We start from the raw sequence: 15,841 nt of genomic DNA on the forward strand, positions 1-15,841 counted from the left end.
TTATTAATTTTACAACATTGGAGGCCATGCCTGTGGGAGGTCTTGGGGAATTCCTGATGAGGGCAAATCCTGGTTTCCTTTTAAAAGGTCACGGCGGTGTAGGGAGGCGAGGTTCTCTATTTCAGTATATTCATTACGTCCGTCTTTGATCATTTATTTAACGTGAATTATGTCCATTTGTTTGACAAAATTAAACAAAACCTTCAAAGATGGGAGGTACTTCCAATATCCTGGCGTGGTCGGATAGCTCTTATTAAACAATGTCCTTCCTCATTTACTTTACCCCGTGTGAATGCTTCCTTTGATGTTTCCCACATAGGTATTTAGGAGACATAATGGCTTGTTTAGCTCTTCTATTTGGCAGCATGAGCGATTCTTTATCAAGCTAACCAAATTGCAACTATCCCACAGATTGTGAGGGGGTAGATCGCCCAGATAAAAGCTATCTATTACGCTCTTTTTTATCCCATGTTAGTGCCTGGGCTGCTGAGGACTCGGCTTCAATACTGTGAGATATTGAACCCTATCAGATAAAGTGAACCCTTATTAGTCTGTTTTTCTTAACGAAATTGACAACATTTATGAAGCAATGTCATAACCTAATAATTATCAATATTGTTAAAGCATGAATGACAATGCGTCAGATTGGGGCAATACAGCCAATATCATGTTTCTTACCCCTGTCATTGGCACACCGGGTTGTCATCCGGGAATAATGGAATCCAAGTTTAAACTGTCGACAGCAAGCGGTGTACATTGCTGGAGTGATTTAGAATTAGTAGAATCCCTACAGTGTGGATACAAGCCCTTGGGCCCAACTTCGACCTTCTGAAGAGTAACCCACCCAGACGCATTCCCCTACCATCCCATATTTACCATGACTAATGCCCAAACCTACACATCCCTGAAGACTATGGATGATTCATCAATCACCAATTTAACTAACATGCGCATCTTTGTACTGTGGGAGGAAACCCACACAGACACGGCGAGAATGATAACTCCACACAGCCAGTCACCCAAGGCCAGAACCAAAGCCGAGACCCTGGTGCTGTGAGGCAATAATGCTCACAACTGAGCCACCACGTGTTATTTGATGGAGAAACAATGATATCATTTGATCAAATAACTCGTGTGTATGGACTACCTAGTAGAGATCTCTTCTGTTTTCTTTTCCAGATCAGAGATTTGATTAAAGAAAAACACACTTTTACCACACTCTTATAGATCCGATAAAGGGAAGAGGGCGCTTATTGCTTAGAATACACTCTCTGTCAGTACCCTTTATCATTAGTTGGAGAGTGTCCCCTCAGATGAGACTGTGCAGCGTTGTGATATCTGTGAGAGAGTGTTGGGGTTCAGAACACCTCGGAGATATGGGAGCATATTTGTGAAAATGATCGAAGGATTTTGATCTGTAATAGGACCCATTCCATGCAGTTGAAAATTATTCATAGTGTCTATCTGACCCCAAATTGTCTCTCAAAATGCAAAGTGGGATTATCTTCAGCATGTCCTAAATGCAGAATGTCTACAGGCACTGTTACTCATTGCATGTGGTCCTGCTGCAGACTTCATCTATATTGGAGCACTGTGTCAGATGTGATAGAGTGTGTATTGGGGACTGAATTGGAGATGGACTTGGTTTCTGTTTTCCTGGGCCTGCCCAGGGTACTTTCCACAGATGAATATGGGAACAAAGTTATATCCTATCATTCTGTACTTTGCGTGCTAGGAAAAATATTCTGTTGGGATGGATGCCTGAACTCCCCCACCCGCAGAGAGGAAGAACTATGTACATAAAAATGCATATCAGTTAATGCTCTTGATGAACAAGAGCTGTCCTTTTGTTATGCTGAGCTGTATTATTTATTCATTATTGTTTGTTTCGTTTTGTTTTTTCTTCTCTCTGTGTCGTGTTTTAATTTGTTTTGTATGTACATGAAATTGGATGTTATTTTGTTTTCAGTTAGTTGAGTTGTGTTGTTATTGGTTTAATATAATACTAAAAATCTCTTCATAATTTTTTTAAAATTAAAATGCTAACATTGATAGAATACAGACCCAAAAAACCTCTCATTAGAAAGAACACTCATGGTGGTTTATCCTGAGGATCACCACATCTCAGGTGATGGGGTGAGGCTGAGAGACTGTCCAATTCATGGGAATCTTTGTCAGTGTGAGGGACTGAACCTGCGCTGTTGCTCTGCCTCTACATCAAAAACCTGCCCGTCCTGCCAACTGAGTGGGAGACTGTGTAACTGTTACAGACAGAAACAGTCACAGACAAATTTTAAGAGAAACATGCATAATAAGGAAAGTGGTACAGTTCAGATAACGGTCAAGATAACGCCTGAGGGTAAAAATATTTTTTGCTCGAAATTGTATTTATAACGAGACGTGTTTAGAAGTTGTTTTTGGTTTAATATCATTAAGGTGAGTCAAGTAACTCTTATGTGTTACACAGTGGCACACTACCATTTTCCTGAAACTGGGAAATATTTAGAAAATTATCTGGAACATTCTATAATAGGCATTCTCCAGAATATTCTATGACTGTATGGGAGGTATTGCAAAGGAGAGAGAGAGAGAGAGAGAGAAGATGTTGCATGCAGTAGTGAGAGTGGGGGAGCACGAGCCTTGTTCGGGGATAGTTGCAATCACAGATATACAGTGATTGTGAGGGAGCAGCCAGAATACGGTGACCCTTATCCTGACAGAGCGGGGAAGGTTATTGATGCTTATCCTGTATTGCTGGATATTTCTTCAGACCTCAAATACTGCACTGAAATCGGTAGTGAGCACAGACCATGCTCGGTGGGTCTGGTGGTGTGGCACCTTCTGGGATGGGAATGTTCCCCCTCTGTACTCGCCCATCCAATACGCCCACCATGCTCTGTCAACAAACCATGGTGTAATTGCACCTTATCTACCAATTTGCCATTTCCCTGTCTTTGCTCAGTATCCATCTAATCCTTTCCTATCATTGTATTTGTCCAAATGCCTTTTCAATGTTGTTATTGTACCCACCTCAACTACTTCCACTGGCATCTCAGTCTAATTTGACAGTTCACCTTGGATTCTATGCGATCTAGCCTTCTCGAGCGGCCTACTATGTCAAACCTTATCAAAGGCCTCACTGAAATCCATATATAATATGTCTACAACCCTGCTCTCATCAACCTTCCTGGTCACTTTCTCAAAAATCTCTAACAAAATTTGTAAGGCATGATCCGCCACGCACAATGCCATGCTGACTGCTCCAAGTCTAACTCTGTCTTTCCAAATGCATGCACATCTTCTTTCTCAGAACCTTCTCAAGTAGTTCACCGAAAACAGGTGTGAAGCGTACTGGTCCATATTTCCTAGGCTTTTCTTCACAGCCTTTCTTGAATAAGGGCACAACATTTGCTACCGCCCAGTCTTCCGGGATCTTTGTCCCTAAGCTTTTTCTCTCGCCTCTTACAGTGATCTTAGATATATCTGGTCAGGACCAAGAAATTTGTCTGACTTTCTGCGTTCTAATATGTCCAACAGCAACTCTACTGTGATATGGACAGTACCAAGATATGACAACTAACTTCCTAAAGGTCACAGATCTTCATGTCTTTCTTCATGATAAACATCCAGGGGGAAATTGAGGACTTCACCGATCTCTTGAGGTTTTACGCATGCATGCCGGTTTTAGATTTTAAAGCATTCTATTCTCTCTCTAGTTGCTCATTATCTTTCCTATAATGAATTTGGATTCACTCTAATGTTCTCAGCCATGACTGCCTCATACCCCCTTATGGTCCTGCTGATTTCCTTCTTCAGTAATCTCCTCTATCCCCTGTACTACTCCAGGGATTCCCTTGATACGAGCTGCCTGAACATGAGCCGCGCCTCCTTTTTTCTGGTCAAAGCCTCAATATCTCTTGACATTCGGGGTTCTCTCTTCCATTCTCACATAACCTTCACCCTCATAGGAAAATGGAAACCTTGAACTCGAGTTATTTTTAAATCCCTCCCACTTGCCCGAGATCCTTTTACCTGGAAACAAACATCCCCTGCAATCCCCTGTCTAACCTCGTCTCGTGCAGTTGAGTGGCTGCCTCCTGTTCCTGTGTCCCAGTTTCAAGCAGTTGAATGATTCCCTCCTGATCCCCAGTTTGTGAAAATGGATGTCCGCCAACTGCTCCAGAGTAACAGGCTCCAATAGCTCTGTGCTCAACTGCTGCTCATGTGGAATGGAATTGAGGGACTGAATGGCCTCTTCACATTCTTTACAGCTTTTGTTGACTGAAAGCCTTTCTCCTGTTTCTGTAAAACACCATCAAAATGTGAATGATGTATTTTTGTATTTGACTGTCAGTAATTGAGCAAACACGCTACTGATAAACTTCAGAAGCTGCATAGCCTCCTCCTGCTCCCATGTTAAACACTCAAGAGTCAATCGACTCTCAGAGATGTATAACATGGAAGAAGATCCTTCGGGTCTGGTCATCTATACCAACCAAATATCCTAAACTTATCTCGTCCCCATAGCCAGCAGTTGGCCCATCTCCCTCCAAACACTTCCCGTGCACATACCCAACCAAATGGTGTAACTGTACCTGCCTCCACCACCTCTTTGGGCTGTTCAATCCATACACGCAGCAGTTCTGTGTGAAAATGTTGTCCCTCACGTCCCTTTTTAAATCTTTCTCCTCTCACCTTAAGCCTTTATATTCTATATTTGGAATCGTCTATCCTGGGAAAATACATTGACTGTTTACTTTTTCTATGCCCCTCATGATTTTATGTACCTCTATAAGGTCCACCCTCAGCCTCAACACTTGAAAATAGCCCCAGCCTATTCAATCTCTCCCTGTAACTCTAACCCTCCAACACCTGCAACATTCTTTTAAATCTCTTCTGCACACTGTCAAGTTTGACAACATCTTTCCGACAGCAGGGAGACCAGAATTAAAGGCAATATTACAAAAGTGGCCAAATCAATGTCCTGTACAGATGCAACGTTTCATGCAATTGCTTAGACTCAAAGCACGCACCAATAAAGGAAAGATCACCAAGTGCCTTCTTCACTGCACTGTCTACCTGTGAGGGTACTTTCAAGGAACTGAGAACACAGTAGCTCAGTGGCTAGCATTGCTGCTTCAGAGCGCAGCGATCTTCGTTTAATTCCATCCTTGAATGACTGGCTGTGTGGAGTTGTACATTCTCCCCATGTCTGTGTGAGCTTCCTCGGGTGCTATGTTTCCCTCCGACAGTATAACGATATACAGGTAAGGGTAGATTGGCCATCCTAAATTGTACATATTACTCTTGGATGTGAGGGAGACGGGCATTAGGCATGGGAAATGCAGGCTGAGAGGGATAGTGTATGGGTGTGTCCAGTGGGATACTGTTTAGAGGGACGGTGTGGCCTCGATGGACCGAAAATCCTGTCTGCTAACTGTAGGGATTCTATAATTTCTATGGACTTCTTTTTGATTGGCAACTTTCTACAGGACCCTACCTATATGTCTGACCCTGACTTTTCTTGCCAAAATGCAACATCTCACATTTATCTAAAATAAACTCCATCTGCCACTCCTCAGCTCACCTAACTAAGTTCCCATTATATTCTGAGAGATCATTCTTCATGTCGACTACACCACCGAATTTGGAATTATCTACAAACTTAATGACAATACGTCATATACTCAAGTGCAAATGATTTGTGGAAGTAACAAAAGGCAGTGGACCCACTATTGATCTTTGCGAGCAGCACCACTGGTCACAGGTCTCCAAGTTAATGAACAAATGCCAACTGTCACACCCTGTCTCCGATATTCAAGAAAGGTTTGGATCTAAATTGCAAGCTCTCCCTGGATTCCAGCCAGTCTAACCTTGCTAACCAGCCTACCACGTAGAATATTTTGGTTTTCTTACTGAATTCCATAAAGACAACATCCACTGTCCTGCCGTCATCAATCATCTTCATCACTTCCTCAAAAACTTCCACCGAGTCAGTGAGACGTGATCTCCAAAGTACAAAGCCCTCTTCAGTCCTTGTCTTTCCAAATGCATATACATCGTTTCCCTCAAAATCCCCTCCAACAATGTAGTCACCATTGACGTCAGGCTCACCGATCTATAGTTACCTGGGTTTTCCTTAATTTCTGAAATAATGACACTATGTTAGCAACTCTCCAGTCTCTTGCCACCTCATCTGTGGAAATCAATGTTACAGATATATCAGCAAAAGGCTGAGCAATTTCTTTCCTAGCTTCCCACAATATTCTGGGATACAACTGATCAGGTCCCTGGGCTTTGTTCACCTTTATATGTTTTTAAATGTCCAACATCTTTTTGTGATATAGATACTTTTCAAGATATCACTATGTATTTCTTCATTCTCTCACTCTTGTTACCTCTTCTACATTAAATACGAGGCAAAATACTTGTTTAGTATCCCTTCCATCTCCTATGGTTCCACACATGGGTAGCCTAACTGACATTTAAGGTGCCCTATTGTCTCCCTAGTTAATATTTTGCCATTAAAGGATTTGTAGAATTTCTTCAATGCCTCATTAACACTATTTCTGAAGCCATCACATGTCCACATTTTTCTGGCCCAATTTCCCCATTGACAATACACTTATTGCCCTTATATTCCCCTCGGGATTCACTTAATCTCAGCTCTGTTTTCAAGACATATGCCTCCTTCCTTACCTTGACCATAACATCAATATATCTAGCCATCCAGCACTCCCTGCACCCACCAGCCTTGTCCATCTCACTAATAGGAACATGTTGGCTCTGGACTCTCTGAAACCACGTTTTGATGACCTTGCATTTTCCAACCATCCCTTTACCTGTGAATAGGGTATTCCAATCTGCCTTTCACAGGGCTCGCCTAACACTTTCAAAATTGGCCTTATTCAACGTTAGAACTTTAATGTTTACATCAAGTCTTTCCTATTCCGCAACTAGTTTGAAACTAGTATTTATGCGTAACAGACTTGAATGTTAAAAAGACATTTCCTGCCCCTCTGCAACAGGCTCGAGAGACTGAGTGGGCTCCTCGTGTCCCTCTGTAATAGACTGGAAAGGCTAAATGACCTCCTCTTGTCCCTCTGAAATAGATTCACGAGGCTTCATGGCCTCCTCCTGTCCCTGTGTAACAGATCCGAGACATTAAGTAAGATAGCAACCCGTGGATTACGAGCAGCCGTTAAACTGTATCTGATGGCGTTACAGAAACACAAACAACACAATGTACTCCAGGTGCCCTCTTAGTAACACGTTATACAGCTGCAGCGACACATCTCTTTGTTTTGAATGAATCTTTCGGTAAAATGTGCCAATATTCCAGCTTGCCACCTTTTCAAGTAGCACCAGGCTAATATGGGCTGAATGGCCTTCTCTTATCCCTCTGTAAGAGACCCATAGGGACAGAATTGCTTCGGTCTGTTCCTGAGCAGCAGTCTCAATGCTCTGCCTCAAGGTTATGAAATTATTTGACAACAGGGCATTAACTCCAGGAGTAGCCTCACACTGGTCAATAAGTACCGTACTTTTTGTTCAGGTATCGAGAAACTTGCCCACCCGACCTTTTTTTATGCGGCCGATCTGTTATTTTATAACTGCCTCCTTTCAAAAACAGAGTGGAACATATATATATATATACCCCTGCAGTGTCCTGTTAATACTCTCACATACAAGTTAATAAAAAGAGTTAAAAGATTGAAAGGTTTATGATACATCCCTCAGCAACCCTCATCCATTCCATCCAAACCCAATAAATGAAAAGTGATGTTTTGAACAATTTAACTGAGCCGATTTGTTCAGTGACTGCGATTAATGCCAATCTCCACGGATTCTAATTATGCCAGTGGAGGATTTCCATCTTTTAATGATAAATGGGTTCCGTTCAATGTATTATTCCATAACATGAGCGGGAGCATCACAGACAGCACTGACAGGGATCAGCAGATCCAGAGAGTGGGGAAGGAGAGATCAGAATCTGAGAACATTAGACTGGAATGTGCCAACAATGGATCAGAATCTGTGAACATTGGACTGGAATATTCAAACAATGGATCAGAATCTGAGAACATTAGACTGGAATGGGCCAACAATGGATCAGAATCTGAGAACATTGGACTGGAATATTCAAACAATGGATCAGAATCTGAGAACATTAGACTGGCATGTTCCAACAATAGACAGGAGCTTATCCAATTATGTTTGGTATCTTTCTGCATTTTGTTGGTTGTCATTATCATCGCGGATCTATTACGCTCTTCTCATTATTCAATATTTTTATTATCCCTTCCTGGCTATCGTTGGTGTTCCTGGTGAGTGTCACTGTCCAGATTTTGTTTCTATAAACCAATTATGACTGTATTACTGTTATTTCATGTAGTGTACACTCCTGCCACTATTATTGTTCCTGTTGAATCTCTCAATCCAGATATTCACTCTACAGACCACTACTAACTACATCAATGAACGTGTTCAATTACTGTCTCGCTCTCTGCTCTGGCAGTGTTGATCTATTCAGTTTCAGGGGAGAACCACAATGCATTGTATCATTGCCTTTGCTGTTAAGAGCATAGAGGTCACCGTCTACTGCTCTGGTTACAAACTCCACTTCCTTCCACTGTTTCCATCCCATCCCTGACCAATATCTACAGCTGAAGCTGACAAGTCACAACTGTGGGTGATCCCTTTGATCATGAGCTTCATATTGACACCACATCCTGACCATTTCTAACTTGAAATACTCACCACTCCAGAATATATCTCACTGCTTATTCCATCTGCTGTTTGAATCTTGAGCTATAAAATACAGGCTTAATGAAGCAAATAATCTGCTGGTGGCGCTCCCGGCTTCAAACCTGCCGAAGCAAATCTGATTCGAATTCACACAAAACCCCATCCATCTGTCAGTCATGTGCACGCCGATGTATATTGCTGTTGTGTCTGGCAATGACTTTATTTTAATATTCTCAAACACTTTATCTCATCTGTCCATGAAACTTCCCTCGTTCTCACTGTTGATTAATAAAAAGCCTGCCAGTTGTTTCTTATTTAAAAGTTTCCTCCATGTGCGTTCTTTCTCAAACAGTGAGTTTCGCATTCAACCACGCCAATCGCGCGCACACACACAGAGAGCAAAGTTTCCCATTGCAAGCAGTAATCTGATGCGAGGAAAGTTAGCATATGATAGTAACGTTTGCAATACTCTCTATGCTGGGCAGAACAACACACAAGCATGGTCTGCACAGCTCTCCATGCTGGGCTGTCATCTTGTCCCAGTTTATGTTGTTTGTGGTGTTCTGTCAAGCAGATTCAGAATTTGATGTAACAAACCATTTCAGCTGATCTGACAATGCCTTTATTCAATGTTCTCATTCTTGTAAATTTACTCACGAAGATCTCACTTCTCCAGTTAGTCCCACTGCCCTGTCTTTTTCCCCATATTTCCACAACATCTTTTCAGTTAATTAATTGTCTGTTTCTGTCTTTAATGTGAATCTCTCTGTCCCTCTGTGTCTTTCCCTGGCCTTGGGTTTTGGCTCCCTGGTGTATCGGGTGCTGGCATTGTGTAGCTCAGAAATACTGAAATGGTGTGTGTCAAACAGTTGTTCACTTCCTGGTATGTTCTATGTTATGGTCCATGGGCAGGTGTGTTTCAGAAGTTATGAGACAATTCCTTGTAACTTGGTCTGTACCTGTGGCTGTCCCTCTCAGGTGACCTTGCGATCAGTAACACGAGCAAGCCCACTGAGTGAAGGACCAGGCATCTAAGTTGCCTGACAATGCTGTTACTTTTTAATTAAAACGTTAACTTCTCATTTTTTTGGAAGAGGTCTTAAAGGCCAAAGTGCCTACTGAAAACGGCTCAAGTAAATAACTCACGGGGCTTTTAGGGTTTTTAATAAATAGTAGTAACAATGGCCAGCTCACACAGACCAGGCTTTCTAGTTTGTTTTTTCTTGCAGCTGTAAAAATCACCGGGTGTTTGGGGTCCCAGTGGGGTTGGAAGTTTAAATTATCCCTAGCTGTTACTCTCTCTAAAACCTCACTTGATAGTGTTTCCTCCTGGATTGGAGAACTGTATGCAAGAATGCATGTCTGAATGTTCCTTTTTGCCAAGGGGTGTGTTTAGGTGATGTTAATAGATTGAACAGTTCATTTGTAGAACGTACTGTATCCATTATTCGGTTAAGGTTTACAATAGTTAAGTTATTCTAAATTCCTCTTCATTTTGTATGGATTTTCATTAGAGGATAGTGAGGTTGAGCAACCCTATAGTAGCCAAAGGCCTGATCAGGATCTGTTTAAATATATCCAGGCATTATCTAGATTTGATGAGAATGATGGGGGAGCCTTTTTAATTTCATTTCAGAAAGTGGCTAAACAAGTGCAGTGGCCAGAGAACATGTGGATTTAGATTATCCAAACAAAGCTGATAGGTATTTGCATCCCTTATCGGAGGAGGTGAAGAAAGCCATCTGAAGTGCATAGGAGCTTGTGCCAAAAGCCGCCAGTGTTTCAGGAATCTAAAAGAGCATTCCTGGTTAAACGCACGTTGTGTTTGAAAGAATCAAACAAAGTAATTTTGAAAGGTGGGGAAGGGTATTAAAACAGAGCAAAGTTATGGCACTCTGAGAGAGACTCTAATTTTGGAGAAGTTCAACAATTCACTTCCTGCAGCCGTGAGAACTCGTGTGGAAGAGCAGAGAGTTACTATGGCAGGATTAGAAGCTGAAATGGCTGATAATGATGATTGGGTTCAGAAATCAAAGTTTGGTTTCTGTGAGGGACTGAGAAGAATGTGCAAGATCTTCTTAAAACATATCCCTGTGAGAGTAAGGTTTACTGGCGTAGGCCAGCATTAGCAGGTGAAGCGGTTACATTATAAAGTGGTACAGAAGGATGTAATATTTTTTATGCTGAGACATGAGGAGCTATGTCATTCAGAGGGAGTGTTGGAGAGATGAGAAGTGCTCCATTATGTAACGTGTGGTTGGAGTGTCCAGTAGAAACATCAACAGATTTATTCCACAATGGGGAAGGAGGTCTTGAGCTTGGCGTTGGCGTTACAACATTTCAGCATTTAAATTTCTAATAACATACATGAGACAACTCTTTATCACTGATCGTGACCCTTAAAGATTTTGGAGAAGTTTAGGGAGAAAAATGCCAGTCCGTTTTTATTGAGCTTATTGAAATTATAAAGTTGAGAGGACGAGAAAACCTAAGTTTTGACATGTTGTGGAGACTTGGATGAAGAAAGACAAAAGGCATTCTGTGGCAGGAGTGAAATGACTGAAATCGAATCGAGTTGTGAACATTTGTATGCTCAGTGTCAATGTAATATATGTTCATTCCAGTCTACTAATAGTGGAAGATTAGGCGGTCTAAAATGAATCCATTTGTGTGTACTGATGGATCATTTTATTAAAAGTGGAGTTGTGAGAATACTATCACTGTAAAAACGTTATTTTCTCTTCGGGTTTTTTTTTTTGATGAGAGCTTTTAAAGGCAGAGGTGCAGAACTGCTGTCTGAAAACAGTTTAAGTAAATAACTGAGAAATCCTTTAGGTTTTATTAAAACGGTGGTAACAATGGAAGGACAGTGACCAGCTCTCCCACACCAGGTTTATTCGTTTTGTTTTTAGCTGCAGCATTCAGAAGTTGTTCGGGTCCCAGAATGGTTGGAAGTGTCAATACTTGATTCCCAGCTGCCTTTCTCTCTGAGATCTCTATTTATGTTGATTTCAGAAAACTACAATGTAAGGATCTGTATTTGAATATATCTTTGTGCCAAGCGGTGTATACCAATAAGGTATGGTATCTATTCTATGTATAATTGTTCCAACATATAAGTCATCCCGAAATGGTCTTTTCTTTGATTGCATTTTAACTAAAGCATTTAAATAGATTATATTTTGACTAATGTCGAGTGGTTTGACCAATCACAACATATCTGGCAAGCACACTTCCCATCTATATTCAAAATAAGGAAACGGCCTTCTTAAAATATTTTGGTGGGATCTGGTCCGGTCCACAAAACTTGTAGCCAAGGGGTTTCTAACTGACTCCTGTTATTGAAAAGTTAGTGCAGCAGCTGGGGATGGTTTGCTGGAAGTTATGCTGTGAGCTGCCTCAGACATTCAGGGAGACCTGAGGATTTGGTGACCCTGGGGTGTCTTGGATGGAGCCTGGGGACTGGAGTTACAACATCTGGGTCTGCAACATGAACAACAAATGGAGCAGAGGTTGCAGAGAGGGGAGGCTCTGAAACCACGCAGTGAGTGTGTGTGGGGAAAGAGAACTGCTGCGTCCACCCCGGATTTTTCCGGAACAGCTTCCCAAGCTCCACTTAACCCAGTAGCAGAGTGTGAGGGGACTCTGATTGAATAAGGAGCTGGTCACAGAGCGGTGTCACCTCTTTTAACACGTCCTGCAGCTTCACACCAGGGGGAAGGACGGCGCTGCCAGTGGCTGTTCGGGTCACAGTTTCATTTAGCTTCTATGTTCTGGAACTTTTCTAACAGGACTGGGTGACATATTCTTCATCTCCAGTATGTTGCCATCAATGTAACCATTCAGTGACGGAGGATATATATGGTGAGGTAAATACATTGTTTCTCCCTCAGCAGGGAGCTGCCGGGTGTATTCAGTATAGTGGGATTCCCGATGGTCTACATGGCATCTGCGGAGTAGCCGTGTCAATGGGGAGAGGTAGAGGAATTGAAGGCACACTCTCTGTATTAATCTTGCAGCGTGCCCATCACACTACATCATGTTGGGGTGAATACCCCTGTCCTGACAGCAGCCACAGCCGCTTCATTCACAAGCAGGCAGCCATTCCCGTCGTCTTCAGATCTCCATGTAGAAAGGAATGAATGTATCTTGGGTAAAGACCATCCCCTTGATACATGTTTGATAACAGCATCCCCCATCACCAACCAAACACTTCAAAGTATTCCATGTGCACGGAGAGCAATGGGGTCACTTGGAGCGTCAAGGAGCAGACAATCAGGGATGGAGTAAAACCTCCCCTGTCTGAACGGGTCAAAGTAAACCCCCCAATACACAGTATTATTAATCCCGGTGATCTCTCTCCATTTCAGTAACATACTGCCTTCCATTATTCCTGTAAATGAAATGACAGATTATATCATGTAATATTGCAACTGCCAAATTATTATCCATTGCCTTTACCTCTGCATCTATCTGTAGACCCTCCACCCTCTCTTGATAATTTAATCTCTTGCTTATCACAGCAACATGACCAAACTCAGTATCTCTATATCTGCTCCATCTTCCTGATCATTGATATAGATTGTAAATAGTTGAGGACCCAGCACTGGTCACTGTGTGACTCCTCTGGCGACGTTCTGTCAAACTGATTTAGACTGATTTATCCGGAGTGCCTGCTTCCTGTTTGATACATGATTCTACCCCATTACTGTGTAACACAGCCGTAAAGCTGAATATGAACAAGGAGCATCAGTCAGGAATCCAACCCTTCGAACCTGCTCTGCCATGGAATACAATCATGACTGATGTCATTGCGGCCTCTGTTCCACTTCCCTGCCATCTCTCAATCCTAAAACTGTAGTCTCTTGTTGGAGATTGCGCCACATGAAAAAATATCCACTCCACATCTACACTTTCAATTACGTTTAGCATTTTACAGACCTCAATGAGATCTCATTTCATTTTTATAAACTCGACAGTATAGGCCTGAACTGCTCAATTTCTCTTCATAAGACAAACACTTCAAATATGGAATCAATCTGATGAAGCTCTTCTGAATTGCCTCCAAGGGAAATACCTCATTCTGCAGGACACCCAAACTCTCCTCCAGTTGCAGCCTCACTAACGCCTTGCATAGCTACAGCAACCTTTCTACTCTATCCTTTTACAAATAAACACTCAAGTTATGCTTGCATTCCTCATTACTTCAAGTACCCGCAAGTAAGTTTTCTGTGATATGCAAGCATGCACCCAAATCCCTCTGCACTTAAGCACTTTGAAGTTTCTCTCCATTTAGATAATAATTTGCCTTTTTATTAGACTGGCCAACTTGAATAACCCCATATTTATCCACTTTAATTTTCATTGCCAAATGTTTGCCCATTCACCCAATCTATACATATAGTTTTTAAATCTCTTGCATCATCATTCCGAAGTAATTTCCCACCAATGTTAGTGTCATCTGAAAATGTAGCTATAGCATTTTCTATCCCGTCAACCGAGTAATAATGTCGATCACAAATGGTTGAAGCATGAGAACTGAAATCTATGGCACCCAACAAATTGCATTTTCCAATAGAAAATCACACAATTAATTCATCTGACTGCATTTTGTTGGTTAACCAATCCTCCATCCTTGCCAATAAATTACTCCTAAACCGATGCTGTCTGATCTTACCACGCACTCTTTGGAGAAGCGACGTATCTGAATTCTTCACGAAGACCAGATATATTCAATTTCCAGGATTCCCACTATTCACCTTGTTTGTCACATCTTTAAATAACTCAAGAAAACACTTCAATCATGATTTATCATTTGTAAAACCACGTTGACTCCGATGAATTGTGGTTTACCTTTGCAAATGTCCACAACAACGGATTCTAATAATTTGCCTTAAATTACAATAATTTATTGTGACATTTTACTCCCTAATGTATGCAGTTATTATAAGTTCTTCCCTTTCTAAAACATTTACGTTTTCTTTGAATTCCTGTTTGATTGGCAAAAGGGGTTTAAGAGATGTGCTCCACTTGCTGCATAAGCGGTATGTGTGGCTGACTGGACCCATCCTCCTGCTGGGATGAAGTCTTTCTGGCGTTCCCATGTTATCATCTCCAAGGCCAGAATGACCACCCCCTGTTGATGCGTTAGAGGAGTGGGGGATTATGGAAACTTCCCGTTGCTGTGCAACATTTTGATGGGCTGATGGGTCTTCTCATATTTCTCCATTATAGGTGGAGATACTGAACGGTCTCCTCATGTATCCCAGAGATGGAACTAAGATGGCGATTGGTCTTGTCTTGTTCCCATAAAACAGACACGTGTCTGAATTACCTCCTCCTTTCTCATGAAATAAGTCTCAAATAGTTTTTATCCTTATCCAATTCTCTTGCAACAGACTCGGTGGGTATGAATGGCTTCCTGCTATCCCAGTGTAACAAATATCCAGTCACTGTGTGACCGCTTTCAGTTCCTATGTTACAGCCTTGAGGAGGCTGAATGGACTGATCCTTTTGCTGTGTAATAGGATACTGGTGCAGCATGGCCTACTCTGGGGCCAGTGTTGTAGATTCGAGGGGCTGATTGGCCTCCTCCTGTAAATATACATCAGGATCCAGGGGCTGAACAGTCTCGTCCTATTCTGGTGTAACAGGGTCAAAGGCCTGAATATCCTTCTATTGTTCGTGTGTAACAGGCTGGAGAACGGAATGGATTCCTCCATTATCTGTGTAATTCGCTTCAGTTGTTGACTCCTTCCTGTCATCTATGTTGAAATAAGGTCTTCTTTCATTTTTGTAAACTCCAAAGGCTATTGGATCAACCTGATCTTCCTTTCGTTATAAGTTAGCACCTTTGTTGCAGGAATCAGTTGAGGGAACCATCTCTGAGCTGCTTCCAAGATAATAACATCCTTTCTTCATCGAAGAGACCAAATCTGTACACACTACTCCAGATGTGATCTCACTAAGATCCTGTACAGCAGCAGCAATACTTTACCAGCCTGCTGTAAGGTTCCCACCCATGTTAGAGCAGTCTCAGCTCTCTGGAGGAAATGCAGAGCATTGTTGAACGATCATTGTCCTTCTGTACTCC

The sequence above is a fragment of the Chiloscyllium plagiosum genome, unplaced genomic scaffold (assembly GCF_037043375.1).
Source record: "Chiloscyllium plagiosum isolate Xiang-an unplaced genomic scaffold, Cpla_swu_hap1 HiC_scaffold_18, whole genome shotgun sequence".
NCBI lineage: Eukaryota > Metazoa > Chordata > Chondrichthyes > Orectolobiformes > Hemiscylliidae > Chiloscyllium > Chiloscyllium plagiosum.